This window comes from Hyaena hyaena, unplaced genomic scaffold (genome assembly GCF_003009895.1).
Source record: "Hyaena hyaena isolate Hyena2069 unplaced genomic scaffold, ASM300989v1 scaffold_1027, whole genome shotgun sequence".
Lineage (NCBI taxonomy): Eukaryota > Metazoa > Chordata > Mammalia > Carnivora > Hyaenidae > Hyaena > Hyaena hyaena.
Window position 1 is genome coordinate 409,549 of NW_024081658.1, and position 9,012 is coordinate 418,560.

Genomic DNA, 9,012 nt, shown 5'->3' on the forward strand with positions numbered 1-9,012 from the left:
TGTCCGTGACAATGAGTTGGCATTTCCTGTCTCTTGTGCTCTTTTCCCCTCCTTGTCTGCTACATGAGACCACTTGCAACGCTGCTGACATTTCAATATTTTCTTCCCTGAGACCAGGGTACAGTGGTCTCTGGGGCAGGAGTGACACTGATGGGAGCAAAGGGAAAGAGAGATCAAAGTAAAATCTTGTTGCTTTGCGCCATGGGTATCTTTTTTTCTAACTGTGCCTGTTCCCTAGATTCAGTGCAGGGTACCACCAATCCCCAGTCCCTGCATCCTTTAACTACCATCTCAGTCCTTTTTCTGCTCTCTTCTAGAGGGCCCTACTGCCATAAAATGCTCAGGATGATATAACTTTCCTCTTGAATACTTGAATAAGTGAATCCTGCTTCCATCTGATCCTAGAAAGACCCTTAGTTAATAAGCATGCTTCCCCACCTCCAGCCTCCACCTGCCCCAGGGCCTTTGCTTGTCTTTCCCTTTGCCCCTTTATCTATTTACTTTACCTGCTTGTCTCCCTCTATCACTCCTTCCAGGTCTCTGATCAAGTAATCTCATTAGTCACCCTACTCCATCATGTTAGGTTTCTTTTAACTTGCTTCACTTTTCTTCACAGGACTTTCCTTATCACACTACAATGATCTATTTATATGTTTATTGTTTGTCTCTTCCCATCAGAGTGAGGGCAAAGACTCTGTTTCAGTTACCACCCTATACCTCAAATGGTTCCTGGCATGTAGTAGGCACTCAATAAATATTTTAAATGCATTTAATAAATAAACAACACCTATCACTGCTTTGCAATTTGCAAAGCACTCTCATACCCTTATTACCTTATCTAATCCACCCCCAAACTTGTATTTGTTATTCTCATTTTATTAGTGAGAGACCTGAGGATCTTACTGAAAAATAAAAACCACAAAAGAATAATAGAAAAATAATTTTTTTCTTGAAGTCCCTGTGTTACAGTTCAGAGAAGTAACCAATGAAAAAGAGAAGGGTCATTACCTGGAACAGACCAAATGGTATTGTAGGAATCCCTCCTAGGGTTTCTACATCCCAGGGATAGATTCTCAGAATTAGTCTAAAACTAACACATGTTATGTTATAATAAGTATAGGTACTTTTACTACCGAGGATTCAGTTATCACATCCCCCAAAGACTGATGTATAAAAATAATCATTCCAATTTAGGAGTTTTTGACAAAAAGTAGTATACTAACCATTTCTGTTCACTAGTCAACTCATTCTTTCCCATTAGATGAATTTTTCAGAGAAGCAAAATTATAATAAGTAGGTTGCATGGTAAGCATTAAAATAAAGGAAGGAGAGTTAACTGAATGATCTCAGTACCTGTGTCATCAACCTACAGTAGCTAATAGAGACTGTCCCCAACTTACAGTGGTTTGACTTACAATTTTCTGACTTTACGATGGTATGAAAGTGATACATGTATAGTAGAAAACGTACTTCAAATTTTGAATTTGGATTTTTTCCTAAGCTTGTGATATGTGGTAGGATCCTCTCGTGAGGTTGAGCAGGAGCAGTGAGGTGCATTTCCCATCAAGGGCAGGTGCATTTCCGGTCAAGGACAAACAACCAACACATTTATGAACTCCCTGTGCCCATATAAACACTCTGTTTTTCACTTTGGGTACAGTATTCAGTAAATTACCTGAGATGTCCAACACTTCATTGTAAAATAGGCTTTGTGTTAGATGGTTTTGCCCAAGGCTAAGCTGCTGTAGGCTTCTGCATACATTTAAGGGAGGCATGGCTAAGCTACGATGATCAGTAGGTTAGGTGTAGTAAGTGAATTTTCCACTGACTTCAGATATTTCCAATTACAATTGGTTTATTGGGATGTAACTAAGTCAAGGAAGATCTGTAACAATAACAGTAATAATAATAGCCATTAATACTGAGCTTTTACTACAGGTCAGGCATTGTGTAATTTTACATAAATTTACATTTGTATACAATAAAACTATTTTACCTATGAAAATCCAAAGATCAGAGCAGTTAAGTGACTTACATAAGACCATGGCACAGCTGGTAGTTGTTGAGGAAGGAGAGTCCCAGGCAAGGCTGAGTCTCCGGCTGGGGTCAAAGCATTCCTTGGGACAAAATTTGGTGATGAGCCCTGGTCCCTGGACATCCTGGCTCCCGCTTCCCCTAAGATCTTCTGGGGAAAGTGAGCTGTGGACCACAGAAAGATACAGCGCTTCTCTTGCAGTGTGATTTTCTTCATGGCCATTTCCAAAGCATTTGAACTGGAATTAGTTGCTGTTTGGGCCATCGTGAACTTGCATGTCCCTCTCAGGGAGACCCAACCTTAAGAGATGATCACAAATGGTCCCAGGAGGAGCCTACAATTTGTCATTGGTCTTTCCAATTTGTGCTGTCCTTAGTAATCCAGGATAGTTAGGAACTAAGTAAAACCTGCTCTCTGAATGGGGGAACCTACATGATAGGGTCTTTGTGTGCCTTCCCCACCTTCTATGGCTGGAACTGGGAGCATGACAACTGTGAGTCTGTGTCCCGTGACACCTGGCTGCCCAAGAGGTGTTCCATGTGTAAATGCCGTTGCGGCCAGCTTCACTGCTTTCCTCAGACATTTCTACCAGGGTATGGGGCCATGTGATGGATGAGCACTTCCTGTTTCCAGGACTCCAGAATTAATAGCCATCTTCGGGCACTACTTTTTTGCTGGCTGGCATCTGCCTTGCTATATGAAGTTACTATTGGGGCACCTGGGTGGCTCAGTCAGTTAAGCGTCCGGCTTCAGCTCAGGTCATGATCTTGCATTTTTTAAGTTTGAGCCCTGCATCAGGCTCTGTGCAGACAGCTCGGAGCCAGGAACTGTTTCAGATTCTGTGTCTCCCTCTCTCTCTGCCCCACCCCTGCTCATGCGCGTGCACTCTCTCTCTCTCTCTCTCTCTCAAAAATAAATAAACATTAAAACATTTTTTTAAAAATTCAAAGTTACAGTTTATGGACACTCACATATGCAGTATTTGTCATGCAAATTTCATAACCTGTAAAGGCTGTCATTCCAATGTCCTAACTGGGAGATGATCATTTGTTAGTCGCCTTGAAATAGTGGACAGATTTTCATCATGGTCCCTAACATTTCCTTAAAGTACTAACTACTTTCCTCTGCCCTGCCCTCTCCAAAAATCTTCTTTAAAAAAAAAAAGTCAGCTATATCTACATTGTGACCAACTTCTATGTTTCTTAATACATGTATCTCTACCAAGGGTTTTTTTTTTTCTTTTTTTCCTTTAAATAATTGAACTCTATCTTCATATTATTAAAGGCTGCTCCTAATGTGGAATTGAGGCTAAAGCTTTGGGTAGAGAGTTGATCAAAATCAATCAAGACCTCATCTTGAAAAGGAAAGGAAGCCTCTGTAAAGTGAGAAGAAGAGAGGGCAGGGGACAGATATTAGAGGTGAGGGATAGGATACTGAAGTATTGGAAGTGGGTGTGTGTACCAGGGGTACTAAAAAGAGGAAGCAAATGGGAAAGAAATTGGGAAAACCAAAATGGATTACCTGGTTGATGATTAGATGGGCCCAAGAAGCAAATTAAAAAGCTAAGTTGAAAGGCAAGTTTCGATCATGTATAGAAAGCTATAGAAGACAAGGACACCCCTTTCTTCTCAATGCATGGTGAAGAGACTAAAGTATCTTTGGGGAAAAAAAATCTATCTATATTTCCCCAGCGAGGCAGTGTAATAAATTATGTTTTCTCCATACCTTGCAAGTATTTTAACTGTTGTAAAAGAGAAAATATTCACAGTATATTTGGTTGTAAACTATGTACTGAAATAAATTTGTTTAAATAATAATTGTGCATGTAAGTATGCCCGGTAAAAACGGGAAATATTTTGGAGAAAAAAAAAAAGGTTACACAGCTGGTAAATGATAGAGTTGGAATTCAGCCTGAGGTGATTTCAGATCTCAGAAGCCTGTGCTTCTCACTGCCTCACCTGAGGGTGATGCGGCCCCCTCCACTGGAGGGTATCTTTCCTCTCCCTCCAACAATGCTGTAGTCATTCTGTCAATATCCATCTTTCTGGTTCTCTTTCCATGTATCCATTGGTGATAACCATCTTCTTCTGATTGTGATGAACATATCCTTTCTTTGGCCATATCAACACCCTTAATGAGCTACAGTGAAGTCTGCACCCCAGAGCCATTCCCTTCTCTCTAAGTTAGACATCTGTACTCTGCATCATGGATTCCTATATTCAAGTTTCACTCCTAGAAGATGTTAGCTCTTCATCCCCAGGTTCTTAGGTTATACTCCCACCTGTGCTTCCTCCACAGAGAAGTAAGAGTAGAAGCAGTTTGGGGAAGCAGGACCAAAATGAACATTCTTTGTAGACAGCATAAAATGAGGCAAAGACAAGAGCTTCAGGGTTTAATGAAAAGATGTAAAATGAGAAATGAATTAATAAAAATTGGGGTCTCATATAGGTACTCACTTAGCATGTAAATCAATCAAGAGACATGGCCTAAGGTTGCCCTTGGCAGCAGAGCTATAAAGAAGAATTGAAGGAGGCTGTAGGCTTGTAGGAGGAACAATCATGTTAGATAGGATCATACTACCGTGCGGTCAGTGCTCGGAGAGAAGGGTGTACAGAGTGCAAATGGCACGCAGAGTGACGACTCTCACAGTTTTGTTTTATTTTATTTTGTTGCGTTTTGTTTTATTTTTTTTTCTGATAATTTTTGAAAATTAAGAGTGGGGACTTAAAATTGACAGATGCTACCATATAGTACTTTATAGTCACAAAGTGCCTTTGTGTGAATTGTTTGTTTGATCTTTCCCAAGTGTTCAGAGATAGAACAGATTATCTCTAATAAATGAGGAGATGTAAGAGACTTGCCCCTTCTCATGTTCCTAGGTCCTTGCCTTCTGTTTCCCATGACACCATCTTCCCTTTATGCCATTTAAATATGGCACCGCTGGTGCCAATTAGAAAATGGGAGAGTCTTGGTTGTTGTATTTTCCTTTTTAAAAGTGATTAAATATTAAATTGCTTTGGACATGAACACTATCTCTCACTTCCTAACATTTTCCATAATGCCTGCACAGTGCTTATGACAAAATTGCAGCTTGACTAGTGGAGAGATCTTGCTAATATTGAATGCTGATGAAAAACCCTCTCCAGTCAAAGCCTAATGTGTCTAAGGGATAGAATTTGTCTTTCCTTTAAAATTTTAGGGAATCTTTTTCATGGTTAAAGGTTAAAGCTTGTCTCTTTGGTTTCCTTTAAAAATATGTTTTCTAACTTGGGCTATGCGTGTTATTATAACAAATAAAAACATTGGGGAGAGCTCTGGATGGGCTTTTTCCTTTAGATAAGTGCTATGCTACTAGACCATATGACATCATACTTGGCTCTAATGTTTGGAAATGAGACAGTATAAAAGACAGCAATTTCTAGTAGCCATGTCACAACAGGGGATGAAATTTAAAACGAGACTGACAAGACGTTTGAGGAAACTGACTATTTTTTAAATTGTGCGTTTATCATGACAGTTTCGGGGTTAATCTCTGGAACCAGCACAAGGATGAATGAGGTAATAGTTGCACATGTTATGGATAAGATAACCAAAGGGGGGAAAAGCCCATTTCCAGGCTAATGTGCAGCTAAGATTATGTGCCTGATGGCTGGAAACTGTTGTGTGGTTAGGATAATACGGTGTTCAAAAAAACCCGATGGTGCTGGAATGGTGAATGATCACATTGGATCTGAAGCTTTCTGAATGGGGGCAGGAAACAGAGGAGGCTGGAGCACAGCAGAGGAAAGATTTGGGAAGCAAGAAAATAGGAGGTAAACTGCAAGGCCCCCTCCCAGAAATGACATTACAAGGGTTGGTAATTAAAACTTCACTGAAAAGTGAAATCTGATGATAAAACTAGCTTAATGCTGTTCATGTGTGCATTAGGGTATGCGAGGAGATTGCAACATTGATTCACATTCCTGACTACCCAGATGTTATTCCCATCGCAGAAATGTTCAGAGGTCTTGTTTGGACCCACTTTGTTTTATTCTGCGGCTTTGAGGAAGGGGAAAGAAAGCACTGCGAAGGACGTGTTGACTGAAATGCACCATTAATTTCATGTCTCTTTTGTAAAAAGCACTTTTAAAGTGTGCCAAGATATTTTAAGTGTTTCAACAACATGCTTTTGTGACAATAGAGAAACTAGGGTACACTTTCATGGTATCAATAAAAATATCGTAGTAATTTACAGGGTTGGACTGAACTCTAAATTGGGTCACAGGGAAGCTCATTCAGTGTGAACAGAGATAGCAGCAACCTCTATTTTGTTCCTGAGCCACTGAGATCAGCATAAACACACTCTCGATCACTTCCACAATCTGAGGCCTTGGTTTCTGGGGGGCTTGACTTTTCTGGAGGGCCTCCATTTTTGGAACTCTCTTCTTTGCCCTCCCCAACAGATCCCAGATTTACCAGCTTTGAGGTCTTAGAAGGAAAGCAAAAAAAGGCATATTTGTTTCTTTCTTAACTGGTATAGGTTTCCAGATGGTATTAGAAGCTGTTGCTGGCTGAGAAAAAACATTTGTTTGTGTCTCAGTCTTGTCCTTGGGTCCACAAATTTGGCAAATGGCTCACTTTGAATATCTAAGCAAATAAACAAAGCATTTTCAGTATTTGCTGATGTTCATTAGCCTATCCTCCAACTTTGCCAGATGCAAACAGCAAGGGCCAGTATCTCTAGTTTTTGTTCTATTCAGAATCTCTTTAGAGAATTGCACCAGTGAAAACTCCATATCTGATTCTTTGTACTAATGTTTCTATGGGCATATGATTCCACAGGTTGCTTACTGATGAGGTAAGTTGCATATGGCTTGTTGACTGAATCCCCCAATGTCATGCCAGTGTGGCACTTTCATATCAATGTCACATTATTTAAGTTTCTACAATTCCAGTCATGGTGGTAGGCAGTCTGGTAGGCAAAGATGTGTAAGACCAAGTTTCTGAACTAAAAGTATCCACAATATTAGAGAGATATTGAGGAATCCACATACCACTTTTCAAGTCTCTTGTTGCAAGAGAAATGATGAAGGAAGCAACGAGGCTTGGCAGAAAGAGACAAACATGGCCTTCAAAGTCCACATGTATATGGCTTCAAATTCTGGCTCTCCCATACTCTTACCTAGAGCACACTTTGCCTCTCAGAGCCTTGGTTTCCTTATCTGAAAGTGGGGGAACCAACAGGCTTCTCAGAGATGTTATGAACACTAAATAGAAAAATACATGAAAAGTGCCCAGCACCGGGCCTGATATATGAAAGATGTGCAGCAAACACTGGTTCCTTCCTCCAAATAAGCAATAAAAGATCCATAGCTGGAGGGTATAAGTAAAGCTCGGCCAATGGCCTTTGAGTGGAGTATTATAGGATGCATAGAATTTCAGCCTACGTGGCATGAGAAGCCCCGTAGAGGAAGGAAGACGGAATAGCATAAGGAAGGAAGTGATTTGGGGAATAGCATGCAGTTCCACTTGACTAATAAGGGAGCTCTATGTAGGGATGAAGCCATGGAAGGCCTCCAAATGCAATGCTGGGAATTATCATAAAATTCTGATAGCGAGAAGTATCAATGAGATAATCGGGGGGCGCTATATAATTGGAGCTGTTCCAAGGGAACATTCATCTGGCAGCAATATACTCATTGGGTTACAGTGGGAAGGACAGAGGCCAGGAGACTGGTTAGGACAATTGTAGAGCAGTAATGAGAAGTAATGAAGAGCAGTGATGAGGATTTACACCCGTGTGGACCAAGAAGGGAGGAAGAGGGCATGCAGGTGTGAGGTGAGCAAAGAAGGAACTGACATTGCTCCTTCTGCCTAGACAACACCCTCTCTACTCTCGATGCGTCTATTTATATTTATCGGGGCAGAATTTGATTTGTCTATAGGTTTCCCTCTCTGACTGTCAGCTCTGGAGTGCACTGAGAACTGCGTTTTGCTCATCTTGGTATTTCTAGACTCTATCACGGAGTCTGAGAATATAGTGAGCCCTTGTAAAGAGTTTGCTTAGTGCAAGAATAAACGTTGGATAGCTGTGGAAGAGAGGCCAAAAAATGGAATGGCAAGAGGAAAATAAAAAGAAAGGAGAGTAAAAGATAAGTGCTCAATTGAGGGGAAGGAAGTAAAAAGAAAGATGAGTGGGATGTTTTGGAACAGCTTGAGTTCATTCACAACCAGGACGTGGAATTGCAGCCATTAAAAAATTAGATTAACACTTCCCTTCGTTTTTTCCTTTACACTGAAGCCTTCACCCCATGCACTGCCTTTAATAAATAATACTTGATGAAGATGGTGATGATGTGTCCTCTTCATGTTAATCCAGGCAGTTCTCAGTTTATGAATGGGTTGGGTTCCAAATGTCTGTTGTAAGTCAGTTGTTTGGCCCTTGGAATGTATTTTTCCTTTGAGACAATCAGCCTAACAGTTAGCGGTTAAATTCTGCTTCACAACAGGCTATTTAATCCACAAAGTGTTGGAATTATAGTGCAAATGTACTGCAGAGTAGTAACTCCTTTTAGGCATATTACATACTCCTTGATGGTTTGCAAAGTGCTATTGCATACATTACAAAAATGGATTCTCTCTGCCTAATATTTTTTCCATGGAAAAATGTGTTCCAAGTTTTAAATGAGGAGGCCAGGAACACATCCTCCACCCACTCTGGTCTCCGTGAAATAACTTGGCTTCCGCAGACAGGCTCCCACACTGTCCTTCCCAGAGGCGCCTGCTCCAAGGGAGACCCTGAGCCAGGGAGGTAGGGTGGGCTTATGTCAGCACAGGAGGGTCTGTGATCCCTGGCTTTCTAGTCAGAAGAGCCAGTCTGTAGCTGGAACCTGCCACTTAACCAGCTGGTGACCTTGTGTGAGTGTTTAGATTTTCCTTAGCTAGAGTGGGGATAGTGATGCCTACCTCATGGGGCTTTGTGATGACTAAAAATGTAA

General features: G+C 40.9%; 1 pseudogene; it reads left to right on the forward strand.

Moving 5' to 3' along the window:
• Positions 1-2,204: 2,204 nt before the first annotated feature.
• On the forward strand, positions 2,205-6,119 carry LOC120223636 (annotated as a pseudogene).
• Positions 6,120-9,012: the final 2,893 nt, after the last annotated feature.